The sequence below is a fragment of the Aulostomus chinensis genome, chromosome 1 (genome assembly GCF_037954235.1).
Source record: "Aulostomus chinensis isolate RoL2024-O1b breed Wild chromosome 1, RoL_Achi_v1.0, whole genome shotgun sequence".
In the NCBI taxonomy this organism is placed as follows: Eukaryota; Metazoa; Chordata; class Actinopteri; order Syngnathiformes; family Aulostomidae; genus Aulostomus; species Aulostomus chinensis.
The window spans coordinates 55,669,743-55,687,820 of record NC_141320.1 but is presented as its reverse complement, the minus strand read 5'-3'; positions in this window follow the sequence as shown (position 1 = coordinate 55,687,820).

The window sequence follows — 18,078 nt, the reverse complement described above, 5'->3', positions numbered from 1 at the left end:
AGTGCAGGTTATAGATTTGCTAGATGAAACAGTTTCCATGAACAAAGGGTTCACATTGATGGAATAAAGTACAAGAATTCTTTGATTTAAAACAAATGCATCACCAGTTTTTTGTGAAGGGGAAACATGATTTAGACTTGAACAAAACGTGGTCCAGATGTAGAACTGCAGCAGTGTTGAACCCAGGTCTGACTGCTGGAGGACCAACAGAGCCCATCAAGCTCTGTGTACTGGAATGTGGAGTTTAGTTCCTTTCACACAGCACTGCTCTCTCTGCTCCTCTCAGCCACACTCCTGGATGAAGCTCAGTCACACCACACATATGAACACTCACAAACACACAAGGACACACACTCACCAACACTAAACATTAACAAACACAACCTGGTCAGCCTGAGTCAGGTCTGCTCAGGTGTCCTCAGTCAGGGGGGATTGGACCCAAGCATTTCTTTGGTTTTTATTGTGTGTCCTTATTCTGAGGGATGTTTCCCTCTCTATGTTCAGGAGGTTTATGGGACTTGCTGGTATTTTCAACTGAATGGTTTACTGGAAGCTGCAGCGACTGATCAGACCAGTCACTCCAGTAAACCTCCTTTAAATGCTGTCAGGGAGGGAGAGCCGTCTGCTGGTGGTGCTGTTCATTCCTCAGTGGGAGCCTCTATGGTTGATGTTCTACTGCCCTCTGGTGGTGAGGCAGTGGGGATGCAGGTGATCTGCTGGTCTGGTTGAACGTGAGTGGACAGAAACCTTGTTGAGGTGACTGGGAGTTCCTGACTCTGGTGAGCTGCCTTGCTTCTCCTCAGGTCTTCATGGTGGCTTTCTGCTGGACTGTTGTTGAAGGGAACATGGCATCGTATCATTTTCAGATCTGACATCTGGACAGTGGACAGATGTGACATCATCATGGTCTCACTGCCTGCTTTGTTCATGGATCAATGGAACGTTGTGTTGGAACCTTCATTGTAGAACTGCTATGAGCTGAGAGCTCAGTGTTGTTGGAACAACGCAGCTCCACATGGGACTGATGTGATGAAGAGGTTTTTATTGAGCTGAAGCTGGAGAGCAACAATCAAAATGGAGCAGCAAACATTCTGATGGCAACGTTTACAGAGGAAAACTGTTGCAGAGTTCAGAGTCCCAGTGAGTCAGGTCAGGACTGGGAACACTGGTCTCTCCTCAGCACCTCTGAGACTGGAGTCTGGGAGCCCTGGGTGGCCTCACAGCTCACCGAGCACACCTTCCTCCACTGGTCTGCGGGGAGCCTCAGGGTGCTGCTCCAGCTGTAGAGGCCGTCCTTCTCCAGCACCCCGGGGCTCCTGCTCTCCTCCCCGCCGCCGCCGCTGCTGCCGTCCACCTTCCAGGCCAGACTCCAGTCTGAAGGGAAGCCCTTGTTGGCCAGACACACCAGCATGACCCTCCCCTGCTGCAGCTCCTGGCTGGAGGGGGGCAGCACCGTCAGGGAGGGAGGGACATCACCTAGAAGACACCGCTCAGAATAGAGGACGGGGCAGCTGTCAATCAAACCCTGCTGCTTGGACACCAGGACTGTGAGAGCAGATTTCCACTTGAAGGAGTTTCTGTCAGATGTTTCTCTGCTCCAGCAGTCACTCACTCACACATTGTTTCACTTCCCTTCAAGAAGCAGCTCAGAAAGAGTCCTCACCGCCCAAATAGAACCAGGACCCTGACAATGGAGGAAAGCCCGTTTGGCAGCAGCTCCACTTTGAAAACTGCCATCAACTAAAGCTTCTCTGTTCAGTCATGAAGATGAAGAACAAAGAAATCCCACACATTCAAATCTCCCTGATTCAGTACCATGGGGACAATGTTTACTTTGTCCTGTTACTAGGAGGAGGGATTTACCTGTGGCTGAGCATCAAAAGCAGCTTCAAGGAAACAGAAATGCCCTTATTTGGACATGACTTTGTCGAAGGACTCCCCTGAAATTCAAGGCCCTGAATGGGAAAGTATTTACAAACCTGGTAACTTAAACAACAAACCAGTCAAACCACAGCTACCAGTTTAAACTTCAGACTTGGAGGTTCATGTTCATGGTCGACTTCCAAAACTTGACTTCAGAATTCTTTGAACCCAGAATATTTTTTTACTCTTTGATTTCAGAATTTTGTCTTTGACGTCATCGTGACACAATGGACCGAACCTCTAGATTTGATATTCCACTGCCCTCTGTTCACTGTTATGCAGATGACACACAACTTTACTTGTTGATGGAGCCAGACGACACAAGCCAGCTTACTCATCTGCAAGACTGCCTGAAAGACATTAAATCCTGGATGTCTTCTAACTTCTTAATGCTAAATTCAGATAAAACTGAGGTCATCGTGTTTGGACCTAAACACCTCAGGGACACACTCTTGAATCGGATCTCTACTCTAGATGGCATCACCCTAACTCCGAGTACAACTGCAAGGAACCTTGGGGTCATTTTTGACCAGGACCTTTCCTTCAGCTCCCACATAAAGCATGTGACTAGGACCGCCTTCTTCCATCTGCGAAGTATCGCTAAGATTAGGAACATCCTTTCCCAGAGTGATGCTGAAAAACTGGTGCATGCATTTATCACTTCTAGGCTGGACTACTGCAACTCTCTCCTGTCAGGATGTCCTAAATACTCCCTATAGAGTCTCCAGCTGGTCCAGAACGCTGCAGCGAGGGTTCTGACGGGAGTTAAGAAGAGAGAACACATCTCTCCCACTTTAGCTTCTCCCCACTGGCTTCCTGTAGGATCTTGCCTCCATTGGGTCAACGGACTGCTCAAGTTTAGCGTACATACACAGCAAATGTATATGTGCTGTTGTTAAATTTCTGAAGTGTACCATTATTACTTTCAATCTGTAATAATTGTGATCGCTTGTGATAGTTGTATCAGGCTTTGAGTTGTGTAATGCAATTTCGCCTTGGGCTCGATCCCTTGGTGACAAATAAAACACTCAAATACTCAAATAGAATCGACTTCAAAATCCTTCTGCTGACTTATAAGGCTCTCAATGATGAAGCTCCATCCTATTTGAAAGAGCTCATTAGTCCCTCCTGTCCCACCAGAGCACTCTGCTCCCAGAATGCAGGTCTTTTAGTGACTCCCAGTATCAATAAAAACAGACTGGGAGGTAGAGCCTTTAGTTACCGGGCTCCTCTACTATGGAACCAGCTCTCTCCATGGGTCAGAGAGGCAGACACTTTAACTACGTTTAGGTCCAGGCTTAAGACCTTCCTCTATGACAGAGCCTTCAGTGAGGACTGGTTCAGGTAGCTCTGAACCATTGATAGCTATACTGCTATAGGCTTAGACTGCTGGGGGACACATCAGGTTACATGGAGCCCTTCCCTCCTCTCCTCTCCTCTCCTCTCCTCTCCCCCTCTCTCCTCCTCTCCTACCTGCACATTTTTGGAACTGTCATTACCACTACTTGTTGCACTTTGTAGTTTGGCCTTGGTGTCTCGCAGTTTCTCTGTGTTTCCACAGATCCACCTGAGCCCCAACCGCCGCCTGCATCGCCCCCCCCCTTATTCCCTACTGTTACACCGGCCTGCGCTCCCCTTCCATGAACCAGTCTGCCATCCAGTCCCCCATCAAGCTGGCTTGCTCTCCCTGCCTCCCCTACCAGAAGCTTCCTTCTTCAGCTGTTATTAACATTTCCGTGTTTCCCACATTTTGTATTGTAAACTGTTTTCTTGTCTGTAACAACATCTACTGCACGTCTGTCCTCCTGGGTGAGGGATCCCTCCTCTGCTGCTCACCCTGAGGTTTCTCAGATTTTTCCCTGTTAAAAGGCTTTTCTATGGAGTTTTTCCTCAGTCGATGTGAGGGTCTGAGGGCAGAGGATGTTGTTATGATGCCATGTGAAGCCCTTTGAGAGAAACTGTTGGTGAAAACGGGCTACACAAATAAAATTGCCTTGCCTTGTGACATTCAGGACATTTTTGGAGCCTCTTGTTGGATTTTGCCACAGAGAATCAGAGCCAATCAAAAGCCTGGTGGACTTTAACATGGAGGACTGAACAAGTCAAGAAAGCATCAGTTTGACCTTCACAGGTGTTTCTTTTCCTGTCTCAATGCTGTAGAAAGAGCCTGAGGAGCTCAGACGGTAGAGCATCAGACTTTTAATCTGAGGGTCCAGGGTTCAAGTCCCTGTTCAGGCACTGTGGAGGTTCCAGTGTTTGACAACATGGTACTGGATGAAGTTTAGTGTTGAACAAACTGTCAACGTCAAAAGTAGAAGTGTTCTTGTCTTGCTACTGTGAGACAGTCGCTCGAAAAGTGACCAATAATAATTTCATGTGGCATACAAGTAACAAAACACCCACATTGATGGTCGTGGGGGGTGGAGCCTATCCCAGCATCTACAGGCCAGAGGCTGGACAGGTCGCCAGTCCATCGCAGGGCCAACATACAGAGACGAACAACCATTCACACTCACATTCATACCTACAGTCAATTTGGAGTGTCCAATCAGCCTCATCCCAAATTACATGTCTTTGGACGGTGGGAAGAAGCCGGAGTCCCCAGAGAGAACCCACGCATGCACGGGGAGAAGATGCAGATTCTGCACCCGAGCCTGGACTCAAACCCAGAACCTTCTTGCTGTGAGGCCACAGTGCTGACCACTGCACCATCATGCCGCCGTGGTCTCATATACTTTTCTCAGTTGTGTTTCTTTCATGTCCTCCTGAGATCAAAGACAGAATTGTAGTTACTGTCAAAGCCCTGATGACATCATCAGGAATTCTGACTTTGATCTGGAGACTCTTGCTTTAATCTGAATTACATCTGACTAATGTTTTAGTTTAGGTTGCATGATACCGACCACCTCATTTCTCCTGATGGACTGGTGACCTGTCCAGGGTGAACCCTGCCTCTTGAACAATGTCACCTGGGATCACCCCCCCCCCCCCCGTGACCATTAAAGGATAGAACAGAAAGTGGATGGAGGGATGGACTCAACACTGAAATCAGCTGATCTGATCCACATTCTAATGTTTCCTGTCCCTCTTTAGGAGTCAGGAGAATAGTAGTGTATATAATAATGTATATACAACCTTGTAGTATCTTTCCAAAGCTTTTAGTATTTCTTCTTGTTTCTACTTGTAGTTTTAGTGTCTGGATCTTTTCTTTTGATATCCTGCTGTCTGCTCTTTGCTTTTGGAGCTTCCTTCCCAACAACTACCAGGTCTCCTGGGTACTGTAGGAAACATGGTCAAGTTCTTCTGACTTCTCCAGTAACGTCCTGCTCACATTGGTCTGTCTTCATTTTGACTCCTCCCACTGCCACAATGACCAGCCTTTATACTCTTGGTGAGTCTCAGCAGGGAAAGATTCATCTTTTTTTTCAGAGGATAGTTGGACGTTCACTGGAAGACAGTGATGTGCGGTGAGGTTCATGGCTGGTGAGGTACCGACTTCATCACAATCAGATCTGTCAACATATGAAAAAAAACCTGCATTTAATAATAAAAAACAGTCAAAAAATGTTCTCCATGTTTTGGCTTCTGTCTGCCATAGCTTCTTCAGCGCTCTGGATACTTTAGCGTGAACCTCCTGCTTCGATTGAAAATCCAGTTTGTCTGAGTCCATGGTCCTCAGCAGGAAAAGGGTGGTTTGCCCACTCCGGGTTTGGGGGGATGTCTTACCTCAGGTGGAGGAGTTTAAGTATCTCGGGGTCTTGTTCACGAGTGAGGCTAAGATGGAGCGGGAGATTGACAGGCGGATTGGGGCGGCATCTGCAGTCTTGCGGTTGCTAAACCAGTCTTTTGTGGTGAAGAAGGCGCTTAGCCAAAAGGCGAGGCTCTCGTTTTACCGGTCAATCTACGTTCCAACCCTCACCTATGGTCATGAACTTTGGGTAATGACCAAAAGAACAAGATCGCGAATACAAGCAGCCGAAATGAGTTTCCTCCTCAGGGTGGCTGGGCTCTCCCTTAGAGACAGGGTGAGAAGCTCAGACATTCGGGAGGGACTCAGAGTAGAGCCGCTGTGTATGTGTGTAAAGTTTGGTGGATCGAGCCCAAGTAGAAACACCAGAACCCAGATTTGATCCTCAATTCTGCTCCATAAGGCTCTCGGAGTGCAGCAGTCACAGACCCTGATTTTGCCCAGTTTCACAAGGGAGTAGTTTTTTTCTCTTTGAACCTAGGAAGTGTAAATTTTAGTATGTTGTTCTGTCCTCCATAAGGATCTCATCTGTGTTGGTTTGACCCCCCTAAGTCCTTTCTGCTGTCCGTAAAGGGCGTGGCAAAGTCCAGTAAAGTCTTTAAATTAAGCATCATAACTGGTCAAAGTTGCTCCAAATGAGATGAGATTTCTGGGAGGAGTTCACACCTCTACCAGAAACCAATATTTAAAACTTTGAAGCCCCACCTCCTTCCTGAAGCTACTTCTTTTTTGGGAGGGGGTGATAGAATTATTCCACCAGATTAGGATTTTATAAATTTTAGAGGCCTCACAGTTCAAGTTTCAGGTCTGTATCCACTGTAGAGGCCAAATGAGAGCAAAAGAGCAACAGAGTCAAAGGGTCAATAGGCCTCATGTCTCAGCCAGGCCTGAAAGGGTTAAGTGAGCCTTTTGGAGCTCCTTTGAAAAAAGGCCTGACACCAATCTTGTTCCAGGACAAACATGAAGAATGATCTTTGGAACATTTTCACATCTTTAAGACCGCCTTGACTCCTTTTTATAGCAGGAGTCACTGAACAGCACAAAGCTGCTATTGCAGCCATCAGGCCTCATTTCTGATCAATTATTATTGTTTGAAACAAAGCTTAACATCAATTGTTTATTTTTATTGTAATCATTTTGAACACCTGATAAGAGAAACACAATAAAAACATTTGAAAAGGAAGGATCAGAGTTTTGTTTTACTGCAATACTACAGTACAGCATCAGAGACACTCAGTTATTGATTGCCTGAATGATTGATTTACCCAGAAGAGGAACAGCTTTGTTGGAGCAGTAAAAATACACACATCAGAATGAAAAAAGTTACATTGCAAAAGAAATTACATGACATTACCAGCACAACATCTGAAGAACAGTTAGGATCAATTTAACTGGCCAAATAGTTTGGATTTCTTTAATGATATCCTTGATTAACCCAGACATCAGTGTGGTTTGTTCCACTCAATAATAAATCTGTAAATATAGCGTGAAGTGATGGAACTAAAAGGCCACCTCTGAGTGCAGGAGTGAGCCTCTGTGAGGGATGTGATGTCAGCAGACCGCCATTAGTTTGAGTCATTGTTTATATTCTTAATGCTGATTGGTCGATCTATAATGGTTAAAAATGGACTTTGTAGGTAGAATAAACATCCAGAAATTAAATGAATTTGTTGATTGTCTCATTCATCAAAAGATAAAGTATTAAAAATATTTGTTTTTTTTCCTCAGAGTGAGCGATAACTTCCGGATTTCTCACGGAAGAAGGGGGGGGGGGCGACTTCCACGGAAGCGGATGGAATTATTTTTATTGAACAGCTGTAGTCAACAATCACACAAACAACTACAAACAAGCGTAGCTATTTTGTATTTTGATGGTAATTCCTGGGGCAATATGTTTCATATTATTTTCATTAGTCAACAATCACACAAATATATTATCAACTCAGATAACGACGCAATGGAACGACAAAATACATGAACATGAACGCCATTTAGGTTTCCGTGGTTTGAACCATAACAACTGCAGAAAACGTGGAATGACGCCAGTAGCGTCCTTGGCAACAGCAGAAAACGTGACACTGTAACGACTCTCTTCCGAGAGGTGAAAGATTCATCTTAGTAACGAACAAACCAAAGATTATACACAAGAACTGAGCGAATATTATGAAAACAAAATGTATATTTCTCGCTAGAAATGTCATCAGAATGCTTTATTAAATCAAAACTATCTTGGAATAAGGCACCTTCCTCCGAAAATGACAGGAGCGGCTTCCATGTTTTTGTTTGGAGAGGCCCGCATGAAAGAGTCACATGACCTACCAGCGTTCCATTAGAAAAGAATAGGGGGAAAAAAACACATTTCACAATTTTTAGGCCTTTAACGTAGAACTGATAGGTTTGGACCTGTGGACAAACGGAGCCTTTTCACGTTTTGATATGAGACTGGGTTGCCTGGAGGCCAGTCCAGACGTGGGTGATGAAGGCAGGAGTCATTATGAAGCTTTGCTGTCAACAAACAGTCAGAAACACATTTTCACTGATGCAGCTGAACTTGACATTTTAATGAAATCTGTACTGCAGTGATAAGGTTGGGTACATTTCTCTAACATGTTCAGTTATTAAATACATATTACTTGAAATACTGAAATGAAACCTAAATGATTTTAACTACTTTCAGGGAAAATAATAAAATGATCGCAGCCATGAAAATTTTGTTTTACAAACATAGTCTGTATTGAGATTTGTCTCCTTTAGATCATTCAACACCACCACCACTCACACAAACCTCATCACTTTGTCTTAAACGTCAATTGAAATTTTTTTTTTTTAAATTATTTTTTTCTCTCGTGTGTGTGGATGGTAGAAAATGTCTTACTGGGGACACCTGGAGATGACAATGTCAGATGTTTCACATTCTAGAACTTGGGGGTTTTACTTCACAAGACTGAATACTGAGCAGTTACCTCTGAAAAGCTGGGAATTGTCAGTATTGTAATATTTGGTTTGATAACTTTGTTACTGTATCATGTAATGTAATGTAATGTAATGCTGTTGTACCATGATTCATATTTTGAAGTATGCTACAATTTTCAACTTGGTCATCAAAGCTGATATGAAAATGCAAAATAACAGTAATTAAAACCATCAATCAATGAAAATGCCCAGTTTGACGATTTCTGGGACTCATAGGATGGGACACAGATTCAAAACTGGTAAACCTTCTTCTTTATCAAGTGTTTTTTGTTTCACTGTGTTGTCCTTTATATTTTTGTTGAACTTTAACAGGAGGACTTCTATGATGGGAAAAGCGAGCTGAATATTTCTGTTCTACACTGTAAAAAATGTCTGTGAAATTAACATTAATATGGTATTAAATGCTGACATAAAAAACTGTAATAAGAAAAACAATGAATCAATGTATAATTTAAAGCAGTGTATTGTAGAAACCAGAACAATTAAACAATGTTAATTTTACAGTTAGTATATGTTGAAATGATATTTCCTTGTAGACTTTATATGTTGCTGTATTATAAACATAGAAAAATTGTAATACTTGAACCAACACAATACAGTTAAAATTACAATATGGCTTGGTTTAGAGAACTGAAATAAACTGCATAAATTTAAGAAATGAATAAACTGGGACCAAAGGGTTCCTCCCCCCAGCGCGATGACGTGTCTTCTGCTGTCCCATTGAAACAAATAGCAATATAAAACGTGACAAATTAAAAGACATGATTGATTGCAACCTATAACACACATCGCCACCTAACACTGGAAATATTCTGAGCATTTTCACACTAGGTTGATACTTTTTCGATGAGTATTTGTTGAGAACAAGATACATTTTACTTCACAGACTGCTTACGCATTCCTTGTGTACGATGACGTCTTTATAGTGTCAATCAGGGGCAGGGGGCGGACTGGCATCGGGGGAAGTGGGGATTTCTATTGCCCACCCACCGGGGATGGTGGGCCACCCCCCCCCACACACACACAAACTCCCACGAAGGCGCCTGGTCCGAGGTACGCAGACTACAAGATTACAAGACAACACAGGCTACACAGCCCCCGCTCTGATGACCACCCCCCCCCAGGCACTTGGCTGTTCACACATAAAGCATGATTGGTGAAAGTTTCAAGTTGATTGGAGCAAAGGAGGCGGAGTTTTTGGCTTATAAGCCCCTATTAGGGTTAGGGTTAGGGTTAGGGTTAGGGTTAGGGTAAGGGACTTTGGAACCGTAAGGTGTAGAAGGCTGAAAGTTGCTGCATAGGGTTGTGATTGTTGGCAGAGTGAGTGGTGAAAGTTTGAAGATGATTGGAGCAAAGGGGACGGAGTTATTGGCGAATAAGCCCCTTTTGGGTTAGGGTTAGGGTTTAGGGTTAGCGTTAGGGACTTTGGAACCGTAAGGTGTAGGAGGCTGAAAGGTTGGTGCATAGGGTTCTGATTTTCGGCGGAGTGACTGGTGAAAGTTTCAGGAGGAATGGAGCAAATTGGGCGGAGTTATATGCTTATAAGCCCCTTTTAGGTTTAGGGTTAGGGTTTAGGGCTAGGGTTAGGGTTAGGGTTAGGTTTAGGGTAAGAATCAAGTTTTAGGGTTATGGTTAGGGTTAGGGACTTTGGAACCGTAAGGTATAGGAGGCTGAAAGTTGTTGCATAAGGTTCTGATTGTTGGCGGAGTGATTGGTGAAAGTTTCAAGAGGATTGAAGAAAAGGGGGTGGAGTTATTGGCGAATAAGCCCCTATTAGGGTTAGGGTTAGGGTTAGGGTTAGGGTTTAGGGTTAGGGTTAGGGTTAGGGACTTTGGAACCGTAAGGTGTAGGAGGCTGAAAGTTGGTGCATAGGGTTCTGATTTTCGGCGGAGTGATTGTTGAAAGTTTCAAGTTGATTGGAGTAAAGGGGTCAGAGTTATTGACGAATGAGCCCCCTATTAGGGCTAGGGTTAGGGTTAGGGACTTTGGAACCGTAAGGTGTAGGAGGCTGAAAGTTGGTGCATAAGGTTCTGAATTTCGGTGGAGTGATTTGTTGAAGTTTCAAGTTGATTGGAGCAAAGGGGGCGGAGTTATTGGCGAATGAGCCCCTATTAGGGTTAGGTTTAGGGTTAGGGACTTTGGAACCGTAAGGTGTAGAAGGCTGAAAGTTGCTGCATGGGGTTCTGATTGTCGGCGGAGTGATTGGTGAACGTTTCAAGAGGATTGGAGCAAAGGGGACGGAGTTATTGTGAATAAGCCCCTATTAGGGTTATGGTTAGGGTTAGGGACTTTGGAACCGTAAGGTGTAGGAGGGTGAAAGTTGGTGCATAGGCTTCGTATATTCGGCGGAGTGATTGGTGAATTTTTCAAGTTCATTGGAGCAAAGGGGTCGAAGTTATTGGCGAACAAGCCCCTTTTTAGGCTAAGGGTTAGGGTTTAGAGTTAGGGTTAGGGTTAGAGACTTTGGAACCATAAGGTGTAGAAGGATGAAAGTTGCTGCATTGGGTTCTGATTGTCGGCGGAGTGATTGGTGAAAGTTTCAATTAGATTGAAGACAAGGGGGCGGAGTTATTGGCGAATAAGCCCCTATTAGGGTTAGGGTTAGGGTTAGGGTTAGGGTTTAGGGTTAGGGTTAGGGTTAGGGACTTTGGAACCGTAAGGTGTAGGAGGCTGAAACTTGGTGCATGGGATTCTGATTGTCGGCGGAGTGATTGGTGAAAGCTTCAAGAGGTTTGGAGAAAAGAGGAAGGAGTTATTGGCGAATTAGCCCCTATTAAGGTTAGGGTTAGGGTTTAGGGCTAGGGTTAGGGTTAGGGTTAGGGTTAGGGACTTTCAAGAGGTTTGGAGAAAAGGGGGCGGAGTTATTGGCGAATAAGACCCTATTAGGGTTAGGGTTAGGGTTAGGGACTTCGGAACCGTAAGGTGTCGGAGGCTGAGAGTTGGTGCATAAAATTCTGATGGTCAGCGGAGTCAGTGGTGGAAAATTTCAAGTTGATTGGAGGAAAAGGGGTGGAGTTATTGGCGAATAAGCCCCTATTAGAGTTAGGGTTAGGGTCTCTGCAACCGTAAGGTGTAGGAGGCTGAAAGTTGGTACATAAGGTTCTGATGGTCAGCGGAGTCATTGGTGAAAGCTTGAAATTGATTGGAGGAAAAGGGGCGGACTTATTGTTGAATACGGCCCTATTAGGATTAGGGTTAGAGTTAGGGACTTCGGAACCATAAGGTGCAGGAGGCTGAAAGTTGGTGCACAGGGTTCTGATATTCGGCGGAGTGATTGGTGAACGTTTCAAGTTCATTGGAGCAAAGAGATCGGAGTTATTGGCGAATAAGCCCCTTTTAGGGTTAGGGTTAGGATTTAGGGTTAGATTTTAGGGTAAGGGTTAGGGAATTTGGAACCATAAGATGTAGTAGGCTGAAAGTTTCTGAACAAGGTTCTGTTTGTCGGCGGAGTGATTGGTGAAAGTTTCAAGTAGATTGAAGACAAGGGGGCGGAGTTTATGGCGAATAAGCCCCTATTAGTGTTTACTGTTAGGGTTAGGATTAGGGACTTTGAAACCGTAAGGTAAAGGAGGCTGAAAGTTGTTGCATGAGGTTCTGATTGTTGGCGGAGTGATTGGTGAAAGTTTCAAGAGGATTGAAGAAAAGGGGGCGGAGTTATTGGCGAATAAGCCCCTATTAGGGTAAGGGTTAGGGCTAGGGACTTTGGAACCGTAAGGTGTAGGAGGCTGAAACTTGGTGCATAGGGTTCTGATTTTCGGCGGAGGGATTGTTGAAAGTTTCAAGTTGATTGAAAAAAAGGGGGCGGAGTTATTGGCGAATAAGCCCCTATTAGGGCTAGGGTTAGGGTTAGGGACTTTGGAAACGTAAGGTGTAGGAGGCTGAAAGTTGGTGCATAAAGTTCTGATGGTCAGCGGAGTCAGTGGTGAAAATTTCAAGTTGATTGGAGGAAAAGGGGTGGAGTTATTGGCGAATAAGCCCCTATTAGTGTTTACTGTTAGGGTTAGGATTAGGGACTTTGGAACCGTAAGGTAAAGGAGGCTGAAAGTTGGTGCATAGGGTTCTGATTTTGGGCGGATTGATTGTTGAAAGTTTCAAGTTGATTGAAAAAAGGGGGCGGAGTTATTGGCGAATAAGCCCCTATTAGGGTAAGGGTTAGGGCTAGGGACTTTGGAACCGTAAGGTGTAGGAGGCGGAAACTTGGTGCATAGGGTTCTGATTTCCGGCGCAGTGATTTGTTGAAGTTTAAAGTTGATTGAAAAAAGGGGGGCGGAGTTATTGGCGAATAAGCCCCTATTAGGGCTAGGGTTAGGGTTAGGGACTTTGGAACCGTAAGGTGTAGAAGGCTGAAAGTTGCTGCATAGGGTTCTGATTTTCGGCGGAGTGAATGGTGAAAGTTTACAGTTAATTGAAAAAAAGGGGGCGGAGTTATTGGCGAATAAGTCCCAATTAGGGTTAGGGTTAGGGATTTTGGAACCGTAAGGTGTAGGAGGCTGAAACTTAATGCATAGGGATCTGATTTTGGGCTGAGTTATTAGTGAACGTTTCAAGTAGATTGAAGCAAAGGGGGCGGAATTATATGCTAATAAGTCCGTACTAGGTTTAGGGTTAGGGCTAGGGTTAGAGACTTTGGAACTGTAAGGTCTAGGAGGCTGAAATTTGGTGCATAGGGTTCTGATTATGGGCGGAGTGATTGGTGAACGTTTCAAGAGGATAGGAGAAAAGGGGGCGGAGTTATTGCGAATAAGCCCCTATTAGGGTTATGGTTAGGGTTAGGGACTTTGGAACTGTAAGGTGTAGGAGGGTGAAAGTCGGTGCAAAGGGTTCTGATATTCGGCGGAGGGATTGGTGAATTTTTCAAATTCATTGGAGCAAAGGGGTCGAAGTTTTTGGCGAAGAAGCCCCTTTTTAGGCTAAGGGTTAGGGTTTAGAGTTAGGGTTAGGGTTAGAGACTTTGGAACCATAAGGTGTAGAAGGATGAAAGTTGCTGCATTGGGTTCTGATTGTCGGCGGAGTGATTGGTGAAAGTTTCAAGTAGATTGAAGACAAGGGGGCGGAGTTATTGGCGAATAAGTCCCTATTTGGGTAAGGGTTAGGGATTTTGGAACCGTAAGGTGTAGGAGGCTGAAACTTAATGCATAGGGATCTGATTTTGGGCTGAGTTATTTGTGAACGTTTCAAGTAGATTGAAGCAAAGGGGGCGGAATTATATGCTAATAAGTCCGTACTAGGTTTAGGGTTAGGGCTAGGGTTAGAGACTTTGGAACTGTAAGGTCTAGGAGGCTGAAATTTGGTGCATAGGGTTCTGATTATGGGCGGAGTGATTGGTGAACGTTTCAAGAGGATAGGAGAAAAGGGGGCGGAGTTATTGCGAATAAGCCCCTATTAGGGTTATGGTTAGGGTTAGGGACTTTGGAACTGTAAGGTGTAGGAGGGTGAAAGTCGGTGCAAAGGGTTCTGATATTCGGCGGAGGGATTGGTGAATTTTTCAAATTCATTGGAGCAAAGGGGTCGAAGTTTTTGGCGAAGAAGCCCCTTTTTAGGCTAAGGGTTAGGGTTTAGAGTTATTGGCGAATAAGCCCCTATTAGGTTTAGGGTTAGGGTTAGGGTTAGGGACTTTGGAACCGTAATGTGTAGGAGGCTGAAAGTTGGTGCATAGGGTTCTGATGGTCATCTGAATTATTGGTGAACGTTTCAAGGTGATTGAAGCAAAAGAGGTGGAGATACTGGCGAATAAGCCCCTATTAGGTTTAGGGTTAGTGTTAGGGTTTAGGGTTAGGAACTGTTGAACTGTAAGGTGAAGGAGGCTGAAAGTTTGTGCATAGGGTTCTGATTGTTGGTGGAGTGATTGGTGAAAGTTTCAAGTTGATTGGATCAAAGAGGTCGGAGTTATTGGAAAATAACCCCTATTAGGTTTAGGGTTAGGGTTAGGGTTAGGGTTATCGTTAGGTTTTAGGGTTAGGAACTTTGGAACTGTAAGGTGTAGGAGACTGAAAGTAGGTGCAGAGGGTTCTGATGGTCATCGAAGTGATTGGTGAAAGTTTCAAGTTGATTGGAGGAAAGCGGGCGGAGTTATTGGCGAATAAGCCCCTATTAGGGTTAGGGTTTTGTGTTAGGTTTAGGGTTAGGGAATTTTGAACCGTAAGGTGTAGGGGGTTGAAAGTGGTTCCATAGGGTTCTGATGGTCATCGGAGTGATTGGTGAAAGTTTCAAGTAGATTGAAGACAAGGGGGCGGAGTTTATGGCGAATAAGCCCCTATTAGTGTTTACTGTTAGGGTTAGGATTAGGGACTTTGAAACCGTAAGGTAAAGGAGGCTGAAAGTTGTTGCATGAGGTTCTGATTGTTGGCGGAGTGATTGGTGAAAGTTTCAAGAGGATTGAAGAAAAGGGGACGGAGTTATTGGCGAATTAGCTCCTATTAGGGTAAGGGTTAGGGCTAGGGACTTTGGAACCGTAAGGTGTAGGAGGCTGAAACGTGGTGCATAGGGTTCTGATTTTCGGCGAAGTGATTGTTGAAAGTTTCAAGTTGATTGAAAAAAAGGGGGCGGAGTTATTGGCGAATAAGCCCCTATTAGGGCTAGGGTTAGGGTAAGGGACTTTGGAAACGTAAGGTGTAGGAGGCTGAAAGTTGGTGTATAAAGTTCTGATGGTCAGCGGAGTCAGTGGTGAAAATTTCAAGTTGATTGGAGGAAAAGGGGTGGAGTTATTGGCGAATAAGCCCCTATTAGCATTTAGGGTTAGGGTTAGGATTAGGGACTTTGGAACCGTAATGTGTAGGAGGCTGAATATTGGTGCATAGGGTTCTGATGGTCATCAGAGTGATTGGTGAAAGTTTCAAGTTTATTGGAGCAAATTGGGCGGAGTTATATGCAAAAAATCCCCTTTTAGGGTTAGGGTTTGGGTTAGGGTTAGGTTTAGGTTTAGGGTTAGGGTTAGGAACTTTGGAACTGTAAAGTGTAGGAGGCTGAATGTAAGTGCATTGGGTTCTGATTTTCGGTGGAGTGATTGGTGAAAGTTTCAAGTTGATTGGAGGAAAGTGGGCGGAGTTATTCGCGAATAAGACCCTTTTAGGGTTAGGTTTAGGTTTAGGGTTAGGGTTAGGGTTAGGGTTATGGTTTAGGGTTAGGGTTAGGGACTTTGGAACCGTAAGGTGTAGGAGGCTGAAAGTTGGTGCATAGGGTTCTGATGGTCATCGGAATTATTGGTGAACGTTTCAAGGTGATTGAAGCAAAAGAGGTGGAGATACTGGCGAATAAGCCCCTATTAGGTTTAGGGTTAGGGTTAGGGTTTAGGGTTAGGAACTGTTGAACTGTAAGGTGAAGGAGGCTGAAAGTTTGTGCATAGGGTTCTGATTGTTGGTGGAGTGATTGGTGAAAGTTTCAAGTTGATTGGATCAAAGAGGTCGGAGTTATTGGAAAATAACCCCTATTAGGTTTAGGGTTAGGGTTAGGGTTAGGGTTATCGTTAGGTTTTAGGGTTAGGAACTTTGGAACTGTAAGGTGTAGGAGGCTGAAAGTAGGTGCAGAGGGTTCTGATGGTCATCGAAGTGATTGGTGAAAGTTTCAAGTTGATTGGAGGAAAGCGGGCGGAGTTATTGGCGAATAAGCCCCTATTAGGGTTAGGGTTTTGTGTTAGGTTTAGGGTTAGGGAATTTTGAACCGTAAGGTGTAGGGGGTTGAAAGTGGTTCCATAGGGTTCTGATGGTCATCGGAGTGATTGGTGAAAGTTTCAAGTTGATTGAGGAAAGAGGGCGGAGTTATTGGCAAATAATCCCTTATTAGGGTTAGGGTTAGGGTTAGGGTTTAGGGTTAGGGTTAGGAACTTTGGACCCGTAAGGTGTAGGAGGCTGAAAGTTGGTGCATAGGGTCCTGATTGTGGGTGGAGTGATTGGTGAACGTTTCAAGGTGATTGAAGCAAAAGAGGTGGAGATACTGGCGAATAAGCCCCTATTAGGGTTATGGTTAGGGTTAGGGACTTTGGAACTGTAAGGTGTAGGAGGGTGAAAGTCGGTGCAAAGGGTTCTGATATTCGGCGGAGGGATTGGTGAATTTTTCAAATTCATTGGAGGAAAGTGGGCGGAGTTATTCGCAAATAAGACCCTTTTAGGGTTAGGTTTAGGTTTAGGGTTAGGGTTAGGGTTAGGGTTATGGTTTAGGGTTAGGGTTAGGGACTTTGGGACCGTAAGGTGTAGGAGGCTGAAAGTTGGTGCATAGGGTTCTGATGGTCATCGGAATTATTGGTGAACGTTTCAAGGTGATTGAAGCAAAAGAGGTGGAGATACTGGCGAATAAGCCCCTATTAGGTTTAGGGTTAGGGTTAGGGTTTAGGGTTAGGAACTGTTGAACTGTAAGGTGAAGGAGGCTGAAAGTTTGTGCATAGGGTTCTGATTGTTGGTGGAGTGATTGGTGAAAGTTTCAAGTTGATTGGATCAAAGAGGTCGGAGTTATTGGAAAATAACCCCTATTAGGTTTAGGGTTAGGGTTAGGGTTAGGGTTATCGTTAGGTTTTAGGGTTAGGAACTTTGGAACTGTAAGGTGTAGGAGGCTGAAAGTAGGTGCAGAGGGTTCTGATGGTCATCGAAGTGATTGGTGAAAGTTTCAAGTTGATTGGAGGAAAGCGGGCGGAGTTATTGGCGAATAAGCCCCTATTAGGGTTAGGGTTTTGTGTTAGGTTTAGGGTTAGGGAATTTTGAACCGTAAGGTGTAGGGGGTTGAAAGTGGTTCCATAGGGTTCTGATGGTCATCGGAGTGATTGGTGAAAGTTTCAAGTTGATTGGAGCAAAGAGGGCGGAGTTATTGGCAAATAATCCCTTATTAGGGTTAGGGTTAGGGTTAGGAACTTTGGACCCGTAAGGTGTAGGAGGCTGAAAGTTGGTGCATAGGGTCCTGATTGTGGGTGGAGTGATTGGTGAACGTTTCAAGGTGATTGAAGCAAAAGAGGTGGAGATACTGGCGAATAAGCCCCTATTAGGTTTAAGGGTTAGGGTTAGGGTTTAGGGTTAGGAACTGTTGAACTGTAAGGTGAAGGAGGCTGAAAGTGGGTGCATAGGGTCCTGATTGTGGGTGGAATGGATGGTGAAAGTTTCAAGTTCATTAGAGGAAAGTGGGCGGATTTATTGGCAAAAAAGCACGTTTTAGGGTTAGGGTTTAGGGTTAGGGTTAGGGTTAGGGTTTAGGGTTAGGAACTTTGGAACCGTAAGGTGTAGGAGGCTGAAATTTGGCGCATAGTGTTCTGATGGTCATCGGAGTGATTGGTGAAAGTTTCAAGTTGAATGGAGAAAAGGGGGCGGAATTATTGGCAAATAACCCCTATTAGGGATAGGGTTAGGGTTAGGGTTAGGGTTTAGGGTTAGGAACTTTGGAACCTTAAGGTGTAGGAGGCTTAAATTTGGCGCATAGTGTTCTGATGGTCATCGGAGTGATTGGTGAAAGTTTCA